The sequence below is a fragment of the Paramormyrops kingsleyae genome, chromosome 24 (genome assembly GCF_048594095.1).
Source record: "Paramormyrops kingsleyae isolate MSU_618 chromosome 24, PKINGS_0.4, whole genome shotgun sequence".
Taxonomy (NCBI): Eukaryota; Metazoa; Chordata; class Actinopteri; order Osteoglossiformes; family Mormyridae; genus Paramormyrops; species Paramormyrops kingsleyae.
The window spans coordinates 1178335-1196563 of NC_132820.1; the positions used below are offsets into that span (position 1 = coordinate 1178335).

Sequence of the window (18229 nt, forward strand, 5' to 3'; positions counted from 1 at the left end):
TGAGAATGCTCTTTCGTATCTGACAAGTAGCCACACAAAGTTGCATTCAATGACATGGCGGAAATTAGGGATTATGATCATTCAAACCTATACTTTGTACATGGTAATTAAAATACCTTTACATACCACTGAGCCGATATCTCTATAATAATATGTAATGTCTCCCATTCCAGCTTGGTCTTATTCTGCTAGACCTGCCACATGTACACAGAACGTTTCAAATAATTCTATGGCAGAAATGAGGCGGGGAAATACATTGTTGTCATACCAACAGTGGCCAGTTCAACGTAAAAGTGTTGATTATTAGATATTGTATTTGTATGTGTCTGTTTACCCTTCATGTTCACAGAGGCCTCAGCAGGAATTAAATCATATAGGGTAAATTGTATAGGGTGTTACGGTGAAAGTTGGTAGACTTCACCTTAATTTATTTAAAATATTTCCTAAAATGAAGTATACTTTACTAATCAAAAGTTTAAATTTACCCCCGAAAAAAGTGACTGGAAATTGTTACCTCATTTTATTTCAGTAAATTCTATAAGTTGTTCTTTTCCGTGTACATAGAATGATCTGCCTTATGCAGCTGTAGCACGACAGGTGTGAATAGTGAATCGTGACTAAGATTGTATATTAAGGATTTAAGTGTGTTAATGATTTAAATTCCACTGCAGGCCTCTTACATGAACAAATATAATATCAAATGTGCGCTATGACAGAAAAACAGGCAAGTCTAGTGACAGAGGCTGTTACAGTGATAACTAAACCTTTCATACAGGAATATTAATGTTAGATGAGACAGTTTTATTTCACAAGCTAAAAGTCTGTTTGTATGAAGAGCTTCACGGCTGGTTAAGCAGAAGACTGATCAACTGATGGTCTAATGTGATGCTGCCCACATTACATGAATTATATTTATATAATGAGGGTTTGTTTCCTCTCGCTGCCCACAGTGTCCTGATGGAGAGAGCAGGCTCACCTGCACCCAGCTGTGTTTCCATGAAGAGTGACGGGTCAATGGAGCCCCCACTCAAATTCAGAGAGGAACCTTTTCCTACAGATCAGAGGTAAATGTGCATTTAAACAAACACTGTTTAAAATACTTAGACTCTCATTCAAAATGCAAACTGGAACATTCTGGAGGGACCAAACCATAGTCATATCGTATCTGGTCCTCTGGTCCAAGTCTTGCCGGTGTGTCTTCATCACTGAGCTGACAGTCCCTGAGGAGGATGCCATCGATGAGGCAAACGAAAGGAGAAAACTGCGGTATGCAAACCTGGCAGCTGAGGTAGAGGAGCAGGGCAGGAATGTGAAGGTGCAAACCTGGCAGCTGAGGCAGAGGAGCAGGGCAGGAATGTGAAGGTGCAAACCTGGCAGCTGAGGCAGAGGAGCGGGGCAGGAATGTGAAGGTGCAAACCTGGCAGCTGAGGCAGAGGAGCGGGCAGGAATGTGAAGGTGCAAACCTGGCAGCTGAGGCAGAGGAGCGGGCAGGAATGTGAAGCTGCAAACCTGGCAGCTGAGGCAGAGGAGCGGGCAGGAATGTGAAGGTGCAAACCTGGCAGCTGAGGTAGAGGAGCGGGCAGGAATGTGAAGGTGCAAACCTGGCAGCTGAGGCAGAGGAGCGGGCAGGAATGTGAAGGTGCAAACCTGGCTACTGAGGTAGAGGAGCGGGCAGGAATGTGAAGCTGCAAACCTGGCAGCTGAGGCAGAGGAGCAGGGCAGGAATGTGAAGGTGGAAACCTGGCAGCTGAGGCAGAAAGTACGAAGGTGCAAACCTGGCAGCTGAGGCAGAGGAGCGGGGCAGGAATGTGAAGGTGCAAACCTGGCAGCTGAGGTTGAGGAGCAGGGCAGGAATGTGAAGGTGCAAACCTGGCAGCTGAGGCAGAGGAGCGGGCAGGAATGTGAAGGTGCAAACCTGGCAGCTGAGGCAGAGGAGCAGGGCAGGAATGTGAAGGTGCGTCCTGTGGGCTGCAGGAGCTTTGCAGCAGCTCCTCTACAAGGCTGCTGGAGGAAGTGGGCACCAGAGGGCAGGCCGGCAGAAGGCAGTTAAGGAACTGGCCAGGGTCACCGAAAGCAGCACTTATTGGCTGTGGCTGAAGCGAAAGGAGTCAGAATAGGCTGCCAAATGACCACTTAGTCAGCATGCGACAGACACCCAGGTCTGGTCAGGCTATGGGGGGCCTGCCTCTGCTGGGGGTGTCTTGTTATTAAAGGCCGAAACACCCAATGAGGCCGCGTCATAAACCACTTCCGCGTTTGGTACGAAGCTGATAATTTCCTGTCTGTAAATGAAAGTGAAAGAGAAAAAGTCAGAGTCGCCATTTTAGCAAGAAACACGAATAAGATTCTGGGATGATATAAAGATATTTGCCATTTCAAGGTAAGATTATCGTCAGCAGATACAACTAATAATAAAATAATCATGTTTAACCTGCGGTGTCAGCAGAAAATTTTGATTGGGGGGGCGTCGGGGGCCAGTTATATTTATGTATGGGCGCGGCCGCACCGTGTCTGTTCTGTGCTTCTGCTTAGAAAATAAAATAATCCAAATTTAGTTTTTTATTGTTCTGATGTACGATGGCCGCCCCTTAAATCTGCCCCTGTTTAACACACATGCTGGGATTTAATACTTCAGTATAATTAGATGTTTGATGTAATTCGATACACTGTAAATAATCGTATGGAGTAAACATTATGGAATACTTTGTTGAATGTTAAGTGAACTAACACGTTTATATAGAATGATATTTAATAAGCACGATTATGAGTCCCCCATCTATACAGTGCTGCCTAAACGTGGAGCGTGGGACACTACGGGAATAAACTAGATAGTATTTTGAGGTCGTATGGTGTTTTCTTGTTGGCGATAACCGCCATTTTCCTGCGGCCCTGGATTCCGGCCTGTATCTGTGAGCTGCGTCACTCAGTCGGTCCGGCAGCCATTTTGAAGCTTAGACTCGGATCAGGAAGCACAGCCGCCCCTCCCAGGCCTCAAGACTACCGCATGCACAAAGTAGAATAAAATAAGAGAATAACATTATCATCATGTAGCGTTACTGCTTCAGTGCTGTTTTAATCCTGATTTAAATATATTTCATATATGCAGAATGAATGACGCAATAGTTAATGTGATAGATGTCTCCGAATCATAATATCGAGTATCCTATAATTAAATTAATATCCAGAATGCTTCAAATTTTAAAAGTGATCAATAAATATCGATGCACGACTTTGATAAGTTATCGTAGACAACTGCTGATATCAGTAAAAATGTTATTTGCGTTTTGTTGTGTGAATTTTTATGCATAAACAGTAAAACTTTAAACAGGGATAAAAAAAATGAAGATATTAGACGTTTATATTTATAATACACTGACAATCATGAAACATAGATCGTGCACAAATGTATGCGTAGGATTTCTTATTCCAAGCATGTTAAACAGATAAACTACACTTTAAAAACTCAGAAAATGGGTGAACATGTTTCTGTGTTCTCTGCGCAATCCAACAGGAAGGGGCCTGAGAGGGGTGGCTGCAGTCATGTATTATTGGGGGGGGGGCTATGATACTTTAAACTAATTGTGTGTATGATGTAGTACATCATGTATATGAAGAAAACCCTGTCAGTGACTGTCCGTGGTGCTTCAGGGCTCCGTAAGATGCTGTCGGAACGAGTTTGCACGCGTGCGAGCACTAGGGTTTTGTGGTAATAAATGTATTTGCTCGCATCTTTGTAAAAAGGCATAATATGTCTTATATTCAAACTTGAGAATGTTCTTTCGTATCTGACAAGTAGCCACACAAAGTTGCATTCAATGACATGGCGGAAATTAGGGATTATGATCATTCAAACCTATACTTTGTACATGGTAATTAAAATACCTTTACATACCACTGAGCCGATATCTGTATAATAATATGTAATGTCTCCCATTCCGGCTTGGTCTTATTCTGCTAGACCTGCCACATTTACACAGAACGTTTCAAATAATTCTATTGCAGAAATGAGGCGGGGAAATACATTGTTGTCATTCCAATAGGGTCTAGTTCAGTGTAAAAGTGTTGATTGTTAGATATTGTATTTGTATGTGTCTGTTTACCCTTTATGTTCACAGAGGCCTCAGCAGGAATTAAATCATATAGGGTAAATCATATAGGGTAAATCGTATAGGGTGTTACGGTGAAAGTTGGTAGACTTCACCTTAATTTATTTAAAATATTTCCTAAAATGAAGTATACTTTACTAATCAAAAGTTTAAATTTACCCCTCAAAAAAGTGACTGGAAATTGTTACCTCATTTTATTTGGGTAAATTCTATACGTTGTTCTTTTCTGTGTACATAGAATGATCTGCCTTATGCAGCTGTAGCACGACAGGTATGAATAGTGAATCGTGACTAAGATCGTGTGTTAATGATCTAAGAGTGTTAACGATTTAAATTACACTGCAGGCTTCTTACATGAACAAAAATAATATTGAATGTGCGCTATGACAGAACAACAGCCAAGTCTAGTGACAGAGGCTGTTACAGTGATAACTAAACCTTTCATACAGGAATATTAATGTTAGATGAGACAGCTTTATTTCACAAGCTAAAAGTCTGTTTGTATGAAGAGCTTCACGGCTGGTTAAGCAGAAGACTGATCAACTGAAGATTTAATGTGATGCTGCCCACATTACATGAATTATATTTATATAATGAGGGTTTGTTTCCTCTCGCTGCCCACAGTGTCCTGATGGAGAGAGCAGGCTCACCTGCACCCAGCTGTGTTTCCATGAAGAGTGACGGGTCAATGGAGCCCCCACTCAAATTCAGAGAGGAACCTTTTCCTACAGATCAGAGGTAAATGTGCATTTAAACAAACACTGTTTAAAATACTTAGACTCTCATTCAAAATGCAAACTGGAACATTCTGGAGGGACCAAACCATAGTCATATCGTATCTGGTCCTCTGGTCCAAGTCTTGCCGGTGTGTCTTCATCACTGAGCTGACAGTCCCTGAGGAGGATGCCATCGATGAGGCAAACGAAAGGAGAAAACTGCGGTATGCAAACCTGGCAGCTGAGGTAGAGGAGCAGGGCAGGAATGTGAAGGTGCAAACCTGGCAGCTGAGGCAGAGGAGCGGGCAGGAATGTGAAGGTGCAAACCTGGCAGCTGAGGCAGAGGAGCAGGGCAGGAATGTGAAGGTGCAAACCTGGCAGCTGAGGCAGAGGAGCGGGGCAGGAATGTGAAGGTGCAAACCTGGCAGCTGAGGCAGAGGAGCGGGCAGGAATGTGAAGGTGCAAACCTGGCAGCTGAGGCAGAGGAGCGGGCAGGAATGTGAAGCTGCAAACCTGGCAGCTGAGGCAGAGGAGCGGGCAGGAATGTGAAGGTGCAAACCTGGCAGCTGAGGTAGAGGAGCGGGCAGGAATGTGAAGGTGCAAACCTGGCAGCTGAGGCAGAGGAGCGGGCAGGAATGTGAAGGTGCAAACCTGGCTACTGAGGTAGAGGAGCGGGCAGGAATGTGAAGCTGCAAACCTGGCAGCTGAGGCAGAGGAGCAGGGCAGGAATGTGAAGGTGGAAACCTGGCAGCTGAGGCAGAAAGTACGAAGGTGCAAACCTGGCAGCTGAGGCAGAGGAGCGGGGCAGGAATGTGAAGGTGCAAACCTGGCAGCTGAGGTTGAGGAGCAGGGCAGGAATGTGAAGGTGCAAACCTGGCAGCTGAGGCAGAGGAGCGGGCAGGAATGTGAAGGTGCAAACCTGGCAGCTGAGGCAGAGGAGCAGGGCAGGAATGTGAAGGTGCGTCCTGTGGGCTGCAGGAGCTTTGCAGCAGCTCCTCTACAAGGCTGCTGGAGGAAGTGGGCACCAGAGGGCAGGCTGGCAGAAGGCAGTTAAGGAACTGGCCAGGGTCACCGAAAGCAGCACTTATTGGCTGTGGCTGAAGCGAAAGGAGTCAGAATAGGCTGCCAAATGACCACTTAGTCAGCATGCGACAGACACCCAGGTCTGGTCAGGCTATGGGGGGCCTGCCTCTGCTGGGGGTGTCTTGTTATTAAAGGCCGAAACACCCAATGAGGCCGCGTCATAAACCACTTCCGCGTTTGGTACGAAGCTGATAATTTCCTGTCTGTAAATGAAAGTGAAAGAGAAAAAGTCAGAGTCGCCATTTTAGCAAGAAACACGAATAAGATTCTGGGATGATATAAAGATATTTGCCATTTCAAGGTAAGATTATCGTCAGCAGATACAACTAATAATAAAATAATCATGTTTAACCTGCGGTGTCAGCAGAAAATTTTGATTGGGGGGGGTGTCGGGGGCCAGTTATATTTATGTATGGGCGCGGCCGCACCGTGTCTGTTCTGTGCTTCTGCTTAGAAAATAAAATAATCCAAATTTAGTTTTTTATTGTTCTGATGTACGATGGCCGCCCCTTAAATCTGCCCCTGTTTAACACACATGCTGGGATTTAATACTTCAGTATAATTAGATGTTTGATGTAATTCGATACACTGTAAATAATCATATGGAGTAAACGTTATGGAATACTTTGTTGAATGTTAAGTGAACTAACACGTTTATATAGAATGATATTTAATAAGCACGATTATGAGTCCCCCATCTATACAGTGCTGCCTAAACGTGGAGCGTGTGACATTACGGGAATAAACTAGATAGTATTTTGAGGTCGTATGGTGTTTTCTTGTTGGCGATAACCGCCATTTTCCTGCGGCCCTGGATTCCGGCCTGTATCTGTGAGCTGCGTCACTCAGTCGGTCCGGCAGCCATTTTGAAGCTTAGACTCGGATCAGGAAGCACAGCCGCCCCTCCCAGGCCTCAAGACTACCGCATGCACAAAGTAGAATAAAATAAGAGAATAACATTATCATCATGTAGCGTTACTGCTTCAGTGCTGTTTTAATCCTGATTTAAATATATTTCATATATGCAGAATGAATGACGCAATAGTTAATGCGGTAGATGTTTCCGAATCATAATATCGAGTATCCTATAATTAAATTAATATCCAGAATGCTTCAAATTTTTAAAGTGATCAATAAATATCGATGCACGACTTTGATAAGTTATCGTAGACAACTGCTGATATCAGTAAAAATGTTATTTTCGTATTGTGTGAATGTTTATACATAAACACTAAAATAGTAAAACTTTAAACAGGAATAAAACAAAATGAAGATATTAGACGTTTATATTTATAATACACTGACAATCATGAAACATAGATTGTGCACAAATATATGCGTAGGACTTCTTATTCCAAACACGTTAAACAGATAACCTACACTTTGAAAACTTGCGAAACGGGTGAACATATTTCTGTGTTCTCTGCGCAATCCAACAGGAAGGGGCCTGAGAGGGGTGGCTGCAGTCATGTAGTATTGGGGGGGGCTATGATACTTTAAACTAATTGTGTGTATGATGTAGTACATCATGTATATGAAAAAAAACCCTGTCAGTGACTGTCCGTGGTGCTTCAGGGCTCTGTAAGATGCTGTCGGAACGAGTTTGGGTTTTGCGGTAATAAATGTATTTGCTCGCATCTTTGTAATAAGGCATAATATGTCTTATATTTAAACTTGAGAATGCTCTTTCGTATCTGACAAGTAGCCACACAAAGTTGCATTCAATGACATGGCGGAAATTAGGGATTATGATCATTCAAACCTATATTTTGTGCATGGTAATTAAAATACCTTTACATACCACTGAGCCGATATCTCTATAATAATATGTAATGTCTCCCATTCCGGCTTGGTCTTATTCTGCTAGACCTGCCACATGTACACAGAACGTTTCAAATAATTCTATTGCAGAAATGAGGCGGGTAACACATTGTTGTCATTCCAAAAGGGGCTAGTTCAGTGTAAAAGTGTTGATTATTAGATATTGTATTTGTATGTGTCTGTTTACCCTTCATGTTCACAGAGGCCTCAGCAGGAATTAAATCATATAGGGTAAATTGTATAGGGTGTTACGGTGAAAGTTGGTAGACTTCACCTTAATTTATTTAAAATATTTCCTAAAATGAAGTATACTTTACTAATCAAAAGTTTAAATTTACCCCCCAAAGAAGTGACTGGAAATTGTCTAGTGACAGAGGCTGTTACAGTGATAACTAAACCTTTCATACAGGAATATTCATTTTAGATGAGACAGTTTTATTTCACAAGCTAAAAGTCTGTTTGTATGAAGAGCTTCACGGCTGGTTAAGCAGAAGACTGATCAACTGAAGGTTTAATGTGATGCTGCCCACATTACATTAATTATATTTATATAATGAGGGTTTGTTTCCTCTCTCTGCCCACAGTATCCTGATGGAGAGAGCAGGCTCACCTGCACCCAGCCGTGTTTCCATGAAGAGTGACGGGTCAATGAAGCCCCCACTCAAATTCAGAGAGGGATCTTTTCCTACAGATCAGAGGTAAATGTGCATTTAAAAAAACACTGTTTAAAATACTTAGACTCTCATTCAAAATGCATACTGGAACAGTCTGGAGAGACCAAACCATAGTCATATCGTATCTGGTCCTCTGGTCCAAGTCTTGCCGGTGTGTCTTCATCACTGAGCTGACAGTCCCTGGGGAGGATGCCAGCGATGAGGCAAACGAAAGGAGAAAACTGCGGTATGCAAACCTGGCAGCCGAGGCAGAGGAGCGGGCAGGAATGTGAAGGTGCAAACATGGCAGCTGAGGCAGAGGAGCAGGGCAGGAATGTGAAGGTGCAAACCTGGCAGCTGAGGCAGAGGAGCGGGCAGGAATGTGAAGGTGCAAACCTGGCAGCTGAGGCAGAGGAGCAGGGCAGGAATGTGAAGGTGCAAACCTGGCAGCTGAGGTAGAGGAGCGGGCAGGAATGTGAAGGTGCAAACCTGGCAGCTGAGGCAGAGGAGCAGGGCAGGAATGTGAAGGTGCAAACATGGCAGCTGAGGCAGAGGAGCGGGCAGGAATGTGAAGGTGCAAACATGGCAGCTGAGGCAGAGGAGCAGGGCAGGAATGTGAAGGTGCAAACCTGGCAGCTGAGGCAGAGGAGCGGGCAGGAATGTGAAGGTGCAAACCTGGCAGCTGAGGCAGAGGAGCGGGGCAGAAATGTGAAGGTGCAAACCTGGCAGCTGAGGCAGAGGAGCGGGGCAGGAATGTGAAGGTGCAAACCTGGCAGCTGAGGCAGAGGAGCGGGGCAGGAATGTGAAGGTGCAAACCTGGCAGCTGAGGCAGAGGAGCGGGGCAGGAATGTGAAGGTGCGTCCTGTGGGCTGCAGGAGCTTTGCAGCAGCTCCTCTACAAGGCTGCTGGAAGAAGTGGGCACCAGAGGGCAGGCCGGCGGAAGGCAGTTAAGGAACTGGCCAGGGTCACCGAAAGCAGCACTGATTGGCTGTGGCTGAAGCGAAAGGAGTCAGAATAGGCTGCCAAATGACCGCTTAGTCAGCATGCGACAGACACCCAGGTCTGGTCAGGCTATGGGGGGCCTGCCTCTGCTGGGGGTCTCTTGTTATTAAAGGCCGAAACACCCAATGAGGCCGCGTCATAAACCGCTTCCGCGTTTGATACGAAGCTGATCATTTCCTGTCTGTAAATGAAAGTGAAAGAGAATAAGTCATAGTCGCCATTTTAGCAAGAAACACGAATAAGATTCTGGGATGATATAAAGATATTTGGCATTTCAAGGTAAGATTATCGTCAGCAGATACAACTAATAATAAAATAATCATGTTTAACCTGCGGCGTCAGCAGAAAATTTTGATTGGGGGGGCCGTCGGGGGCCAGTTATATTTATTTATGGGCGCACCGCACCGTGTCTGTTCTGTGAATCTGCTTAGAAAATAAAATAATCTAAATTTTGTTTTTATTGTTCTGATGTACGATGGCCGCCCCTTAAATCTGCCCCTGTTTAACACACATGCTGGGATTTAATACTTCAGTATAATTAGATGTTTGATGTAATTCGATACACTGTAAATAATCATATGGAGTAAACGTTATGGAATACTTTGTCGAATGTTAAGTGAACTAACACGTTTATATAGAATGATATTTAATAAGCACGATTATGAGTCCGCCTTCTATACAGTGCTGCCTAAACGTGGAGCGTGTGACATTACGGGAATAAACTAGATAGTATTTTGAGGTCGTATGGTGTTTTCTTGTTGGCGATAACCGCCATTTTCCTGCGGCCCTGGATTCCGGCCTGTATCTGTGAGCTGCGTCACTCAGTCGGTCCGGCAGCCATTTTGAAGCTTAGGCTCGGATCAGGAAGCACAGCCGCCCCTCCCAGGCCTCAAGACTACCGCATGCACAAAGCAGAATAAAATAAGAGAATAACATTATCATCATGTAGCGTTACTGCTTCAGTGCTGTTTTAATCCTGATTTAAATATATTTCATATATGCAGAATGAATGACGCAATAGTTAATGCGGTAGATGTTTCCGAATCATAATATCGAGTATCCTATAATTAAATTAATATCCAGAATGCTTCAAATTTTTAAAGTGATCAATAAATATCGATGCACGACTTTGATAAGTTATCGTAGACAACTGCTGATATCAGTAAAAATGTTATTTTCGTATTGTGTGAATGTTTATACATAAACACTAAAATAGTAAAACTTTAAACAGGAATAAAACAAAATGAAGATATTAGACGTTTATATTTATAATACACTGACAATCATGAAACATAGATTGTGCACAAATATATGCGTAGGACTTCTTATTCCAAACACGTTAAACAGATAACCTACACTTTGAAAACTTGCGAAACGGGTGAACATATTTCTGTGTTCTCTGCGCAATCCAACAGGAAGGGGCCTGAGAAGGGTAGCTGCAGTCATGTAGTATTGGGGGGGGGGCTATGATACTTTAAACTAATTGTGTGTATGATGTAGTACATGATGTATATGAAAAAAAACCCTGTCAGTGACTGTCCGTGGCGCTTCAGGGCTCCGTAAGATGCTGTCGGAACGAGTTTGCATGCGCGCGAGTACTAGGGTTTTGCGGTAATAAATGTATTTGCTCGCATCTTTGTAATACGGCATAATATGTCTTATATTCAAACTTGAGAATGTTCTTTCGTATCTGACAAGTAGCCACACAAAGTTGCATTCAATGACATGGCGGAAATTAGGGATTATGATCATTCAAACCTATATTTTGTGCATGGTAATTAAAATACCTTTACATACCACTGAGCCGATATCTCTATAATAATATGTAATGTCTCCCATTCCGGCTTGGTCTTATTCTGCTAGACCTGCCACATGTACACAGAACGTTTCAAATAATTCTATTGCAGAAATGAGGCGGGTAACACATTGTTGTCATTCCAACAGGGTCTAGTTCAGTGTAAAAGTGTTGATTATTAGATATTGTATTTGTATGTGTCTGTTTACCCTTCATGTTCACAGAGGCCTCAGCAGGAATTAAATCATATAGGGTAAATTGTATAGGGTGTTACGGTGAAAGTTGGTAGACTTCACCTTAATTTATTTAAAATATTTCCTAAAATGAAGTATACTTTACTAATCAAAAGTTTAAATTTACCCCCCCAAAAAGTGACTGGAAATTGTTACCTTATTTTATTTGAGTAAATTCTATAAGTTGTTCTTTTCTGTGTACATAGAATGATCTGCCTAAAGCAGCTGTAGCACGACAGGTGTGAATAGTGAATCGTGACTAAGATTGTATATTAAGGATTTAAGTGTGTTAATGATTTAAATTCCACTGCAGGCCTCTTGCATGAACAAATATAATATCGAATGTGCGCTATGACAGAACAACAGCCAAGTCTAGTGACAGAGGCTGTTACAGTGATAACTAAACCTTTCATACAGGAATATTCATTTTAGATGAGACAGTTTTATTTCACAAGCTAAAAGTCTGTTTGTATGAAGAGCTTCACGGCTGGTTAAGCAGAAGACTGATCAACTGAAGGTTTAATGTGATGCTTGTTATGCAGGTGAGCGAGCGAGCCGGGAATCAGGCGAGGTAAGCCGTGAATGCAGGTAACAGGATTTATTCACGGACGGACAGGACAAAGACATCCACAAACGTTAATGACGGATCTGGGGTAACAGACTCAGACGCGGACTAAATACAGCAGACAAGCCAAACTAACAAGGAACAGCTGGGCACGATCGGGAAAGCACACGTGGATAATGAGGGGGCGTGGCACACATCAGGAGCGGACGGAGCAGGGTGTGACATAACCCCCCCCCAAAGGCGCGCACTCCGGGCGTGCCCGAGAGGAGGCGACGGACGAGACGAGACCGGGGAACAGGACCTGAAAGACAAAACCAAAAACCATCAACGAAGAACAGGGAACAAGACCGAAACACAGAACAAGAACAAGGACGAAACGAAAGACAGGACCCGACAAAGAACAGGAAACGCGGACAGGCAGACAGAGAAAGGAGACACAGAGGGGACAGAAAACGGAGGAACAACAGGGCGAGGAGTGAACACAGGAGACACCGAGGGACGAGGAGCAAAGACAGGCGGGACAAAGGGACCAGAAGGGAACGGAGGAGACACAGAGGGACGAGGAGCAGAAACAGGCGGGACGGAGGGAAAGGGAGGAGGAAGCAGGGGAGCCCAAGGGAACCCAGGCGGGCGAGGGAAGGCAGCCGCAGGGGCCGCAGGCGGAAGGGAGGCCGGAGCAGGAGGGGACCACACAGGGGACAAGGAGACAGACGGAGGGACCGACAAAGGAAACGAGGAGGGAGCAGGAGGGAACCCCGGCGCAAGCAGGCAGAAGGGGGAAGCCGCAGCAGGCGGAGGCGCAGCCGGAGCCAGGGAAGGCGCCGTCCGACGCCCAGCCGAAGCGGGGGGGCCCGGAGGCAGCCGACGAGGCGCAGACGGAGGGACCGCAGGCGGGCGACGAGGCACCGGAGGGGGACCCGGAGGCGACAGCCGAGCCGGAGCCGTAGGACCTGCAGGCAGCCACCGAGCCACGGCCAGGGGGCGCACGGGCGAGCCAGGGGGCAGGGAGGGCGGGACCCGGACCCGACGTTTGTGTCCCCTCCCTTTGCTGGACACAGACAGGCGGGCCTGCCGGGCTTCTCCTCTCAGGGGCACCGGTGTAGGAGACCGGTGCCCGCCTGGGTCGGGGGAACCCAGCAATAGGATCCCCGAGGGGTCCCACTCAAGGTCCCCCACGGGGACAGGAGTCAGAGTCTCAGGCGGGACCCCGGGCGTGGCCGTTGCAGCCGGCGGAGCCGCAGGCGAGCAGGGCTGGACAGGCAAGCAGGGCTGGACCGGCGAACTGCCAACAGGGGCTGCCGCGGGCAGAGCAGCGGCAGCAGCCGGCGATGCAGCCGGAGGCAAGACAGGCGAGACGGGCAGGTCAGGCGAGACGGGCGAGCGGTCAGCAGGGGGCACCGCAGGCAGAGCAGGGGCCACTGCAGGCGCCTCGAGCATGCGGTCAGTAGGGGGTGCCGCAGCGGGCGCCGCCATCCCGCGGTCAGCAGGGGGCGCCGCAGCGGGCGTGGCTGCTGGTGAGCAGGGCAGGACGGGCAGGTCAGGCGAGCAGGGCAGGACGGGCAGGTCAGGCGAGCAGGGCAGGACGGGCAGGTCAGGCGAGCAGGGCAGGACGGGCAGGTCAGGAGCCGGCAGGACAGGCGAGACAGGCAGGTCAAGAGCCGGCAGGACAGGCGAGACAGGCAGGTCAAGAGCCGGCAGGACAGGCGAGACAGGCAGGACCGGCGAGCAGGGCTGGCCGGACAGGACAGGCGAGACGGGCAGGACCGGCGAGCAGGGCTGGCCGGACAGGACAGGCGAGACGGGCAGGACCGGCGAGCAGGGCTGGCCGGACAGGACAGGCGAGACGGGCAGGACCGGCGAGCAGGGCTGGCCGGACAGGACAGGCGAGACGGGCAGGACCGGCGAGCAGGGCTGGCCGGACAGGACAGGCGAGTGGACAGCAAGGGGCGCTGTGGGCGAGCACGGCTGGCCGGACTGGACGGGCAGGTCAGGCGAGACGGGCTTGGGCATGCGGCCAGCAGGGGGCGCCTCTGCGGGCACCTTGGGCGTGTGGCCAGCAAGGGGCACCTCTGCGGGCACCTCGGGCGTGCGGCCAGCAGGGGGCGCTGCAGGGGGCGCCGCCGTCACGCGGCCAGCAGGGGGCGCCGCAGCGGGCGCCGCCATCACGTGGCCAGCAGGGGGCGCCTCGGCGGGCACGTCAGGCAGAGCGGAGGCAGCTGCAGGCGTATGGTCAGCAGGGGGCGCCTCGGCGGGCGCCACCAGCCCGCGACCAGCAGGGAGCACCACAGCGGGCGCCGCCATCACACGGCCAGCAGGGGGCGCAACCGCGGCCACCTCAGGCGCCGGCAGGACCGGCGAGACAGGCAGTTCAGTTGCAGGCAGGGCGGGCGCCGCCGTCATGTGGCCAGCAAGGGGCGCCTTGGGTGTGCGGCCAGCAGGGGGCGCCTCGTCAGGCGCTGCAGTCATTTGGCCAGCAGGGGGCGCCGCAGCGGGCGCCGCCAGCACGCGGCCAGCGGGGGGCACCGCGGCGGGTGCCGCAGCCAGAGTGGTGGCAGCTGCAGGGACTGCAGGCAGAGCAGGCAGGACAGGCGGGTCAAGGGGTGCTGCAGGCAGATCGGCGGTGGCAGCAGGCAGTGCAGCCGCGGGCAGATCGGCGGCGGCAGCTGGCAGCGCAGCCACGGGCAGATCGGCGGCGGCAGCTGGCAGCGCAGCCACGGGCAGATCGGCGGCGGCAGCTGGCAGCGCAGCCACGGGCAGATCGGCGGCGGCAGCAGACAGCGCAGCCGCGGGCGGATCGGCGGCGGCAGCAGGCAGCGCAGCCGTGGACACATCAGCGGCAGCAGCCGGCAGCGCAGCCGCAGGCAGAGCGGCGGCAACAGCAGCAGCAGCCGCGGGCAGAGAGGCGGCAGCTGCAGGCGGTGCAGCGGCGGTGTCATCCCAGGCGGGGAGTAAGGAGCAAGCCCCCAAGAAGAGCGTCGGGGCGGCTGCTTCTCCTTTCCCCTTCCGCTTCTTTTTCTTCTTGCGGCTGGGGCATGTCGCTTGCGGCGGGGTAACCTCGGAGAGGGCGAGCGTTGCCGCGGGCAGATCGGCGGCGGCATCAGGTGGCGCAGCCGCGGGCAGAGCGGCGGCAGCTTCAGCAGACAGCGCAGCCGCGGGCAGAGCGGCGGCAGCTTCAGCAGGTGGGGCCGCGGGCCTTGCGGCGTCAGCAGCCGCGGTTGTTGCAGGGAGCGTGAGCGGCTGGAGCCGCTTCTCTGTTACCCCCTCGACGAGCCGCCGGAGGTTCTCCCGAACCTCCGCCATGACAGGCGCTGCTGTGAGCGGCGTGACCTCCTGGAGGAGGGTCCCGCTCGTGCTGGCTAACACCAGCAGTCCGGAGTCCTCCCGGACCTCCGGCTGGTGGAGCCAGTAGAGCACCTCGTGGAGCAGGTCGACGCGTTGATCATCGACCTGCGGAGGTGCGTTGTAGAGATCCGTCATTCTGTTATGCAGGTGAGCGAGCGAGCCGGGAATCAGGCGAGGTAAGCCGTGAATGCAGGTAACAGGGTTTATTCACGGACGGACAGGACAAAGACATCCACAAACGTTAATGACGGATCTGGGGTAACAGACTCAGACGCGGACTAAATACAGCAGACAAGCCAAACTAACAAGGAACAGCTGGGCACGATCGGGAAAGCACACGTGGATAATGAGGGGGCGTGGCACACATCAGGAGCGGACGGAGCAGGGTGTGACAATGCTGCCCACATTACATTAATTATATTTATATAATGAGGGTTTGTTTCCTCTCTCTGCCCACAGTGTCCTGATGGAGAGAGCAGGCTCACCTGCACCCAGCCGTGTTTCCATGAAGAGTGACGGGTCAATGAAGCCCCCACTCAAATTCAGAAAGGGACCTTTTCCTACAGACCAGCGGTAAATGTGCATTTAAACAAACACTGTTTAAAATACTTAGACTCTCATTCAAAATGCATACTGGCACACCAGCTATGAGGAAAATAGCTTTTTAAAGAATTAATATTTTTTAACTTTCACAAATTCTGTCAATGTAAATGTGCATTTAAACAAACACTGTTTTAAACAATCAGACTCTCAGTAAAGCTATGAGGATAAAAGCTTCTAAAAGAACTCATCTTTTTTAAACTTTCACAAATCCTATTGTCTTTGAAAATTTAAACAGAAGTTTTGCTGGTGTTCAATATAAACTTCATCTGAGGTAAAAGGATGAGGATTAATGTAAAGACTGACTTCCTGTGAGCTGGAATTGGAAGTTAGTTAATTGAAAGATACATTTAAAATTTATATTCTCAGTAGACAGATGGAAAACAGCAGGCTGACCTGTACAACAGAGCATGTGAGCGGAGTGGAGCGGAGTGGAGCGGAGCGTGAGCGAGGAGCGGAGCGGCCACAACGGTTTTTTAATTAAGGCTGGAGCAGTCGCTCTGTCTCGCTCCAATTTCGCTCCGATACCGCTCACACTACGACTCTGAGGCGTGTCCAAATCTACCCAGAATTCATCTGTATGATTATCTAGACTGTTACAAAAATTGGCCGAGATGGAATTCGTAAAGTATTTCACAAAGGAAACTGATAGGTCACACAACTGTACTATTCTTATCAAACAAATAGATGACAATAATGTAGAGCAAGAACAACATGAACAATGTGGTGAAACTGTTTCAGGGAGTAAAGATTCACTTTGGAATCTAAAAAGACCTTTCTCGGAAACATGAGTGTGCTACGCGAACACGCGGAGGTCAAAGCAAACGTGAGCAAGTTTTATATGGTTTTAGCATATCAAGTCTATAAAGTAAATATTTATTATTTAAGTAAATATTCAAATAAATTAGTTTGTCATTCAAAGTAGGTCTAATGGGATTTTTTAAATTCACGTAACGATGTCAGTGAAATTTTATTTTATAGAATGAGCAGCAGCAGAGGCATCAACAGAAAAAAAATGAGGAATATAAAACGTGGATGCTTATACTGTATATTCTTTAAGCTATTAAACCCACTGATTCCTTTATTTTTAAGCCTATTTTTGTGTGGAATGCCATTGCCAAACCTGTCCGATGTTGCCTATATGTTGTTTAAAAATAAATATTTTCTGTTCTGAGTGCCGTTGCTCATATTTCTTTATGATATAAAGCTTCGGTTTATGGTGACATTTGTTAGGCATGCAGATTATTTGTCCCTCTTTTAAACTGGAGCGAGCGTGGAGCGATTTGACTGGAGCGGGAGGAAATTTTAGTGGAGCGGGGAGCGGTGTTGAGCGGGGCGGCTTAGTGTGAATTAGAGCGGAGGCGCGGGCGGAGCCAACAGCCTCGTGAGCGAGGAGCGGAAATTCTCACCGCTCCACTCCGCTCACATGCTCTGCTGTACACTGCTGATATCCATTAAAATGACTGAACAATAAATTGTCTTCTTCTAGGATGGATGTTTCTGTTTCAATAAGAAATAAAAGAATCCTCATGGATTCATTACATCATTCTCAGAATAAGGCTTCAGTTTGAACGTTTAACAGAAAGGTGTCTGTTAATAGCCAGCTGAGCTGTCTTATGTCATCAGAAAAAAATCAAACAATTACTTTCTTTCACCAGTGAGCAGCGTCTAAAATTTAATTTTAGCCTGTTGCTATTCTTCTTTAATCAAATTTGCATTTATATGGATTTGAAAATGACAATATCTTAAAAAAAAAAAAAAAAGCATTTAAAACATGTTTATTACACATGAAGTTTAGATGGGGTGTGTTTGACATTGCTGATAGAGTGTAACACTAGTGATACACCAATAGTACAGTATTGTTGGGGATTTTTCTCTGATGACCTCGCCGCTTGTCACAGAGGGTGGGTTTGGTTGCCACCAGCTTCATATTGATAAATAAAACTTTGTGTTCTGTTTTGAACCAACATGAGACGCGACTGAAAGTTGCAGCACTGCTTGCTGGTGTCTGTGACTGTAAGCGCCTGCATTCTGTATGTCCCACTGGATCACGATGCTTCAAGGGGTGAAATAAGTTTGTAGTATTTCCAGTTTTAGTCGGCACATGTTTTACAGTTACAAACACAGCACCAGTCTGTTGTGTGTCTTAAGCTTCTTTAAACTGCCAAAGTATCACAGCACCACTGATGTCTTTTTACCTGGTTTATCCACAATATCTCCTTATTAAAAACACGTGGCTGCTGATACAGACGCTGCAGTTTCCTCTGAATCAGCGCTTTTCTCTCCCGTGACTCACCTGTTTTACCAGAACAG

At 47.9% G+C, this 18229-nt stretch overlaps 1 protein-coding gene across 1 annotated transcript in view; it reads left to right on the forward strand.

Annotated features, from left to right (window-relative positions):
• Nucleotides 1–5907: 5907 nt before the first annotated feature.
• LOC111840966 (NACHT, LRR and PYD domains-containing protein 6-like) overlaps nucleotides 5908–18229 on the forward strand; it is a 136975-nt gene continuing 124653 nt past the window's right edge. Inside the window, exon 1 of the mRNA XM_072706480.1 lies at nucleotides 5908–6206. The gene's annotated coding sequence lies outside the window, so the exon portion shown is untranslated. The remainder of the gene's footprint in view (nucleotides 6207–18229) is intronic.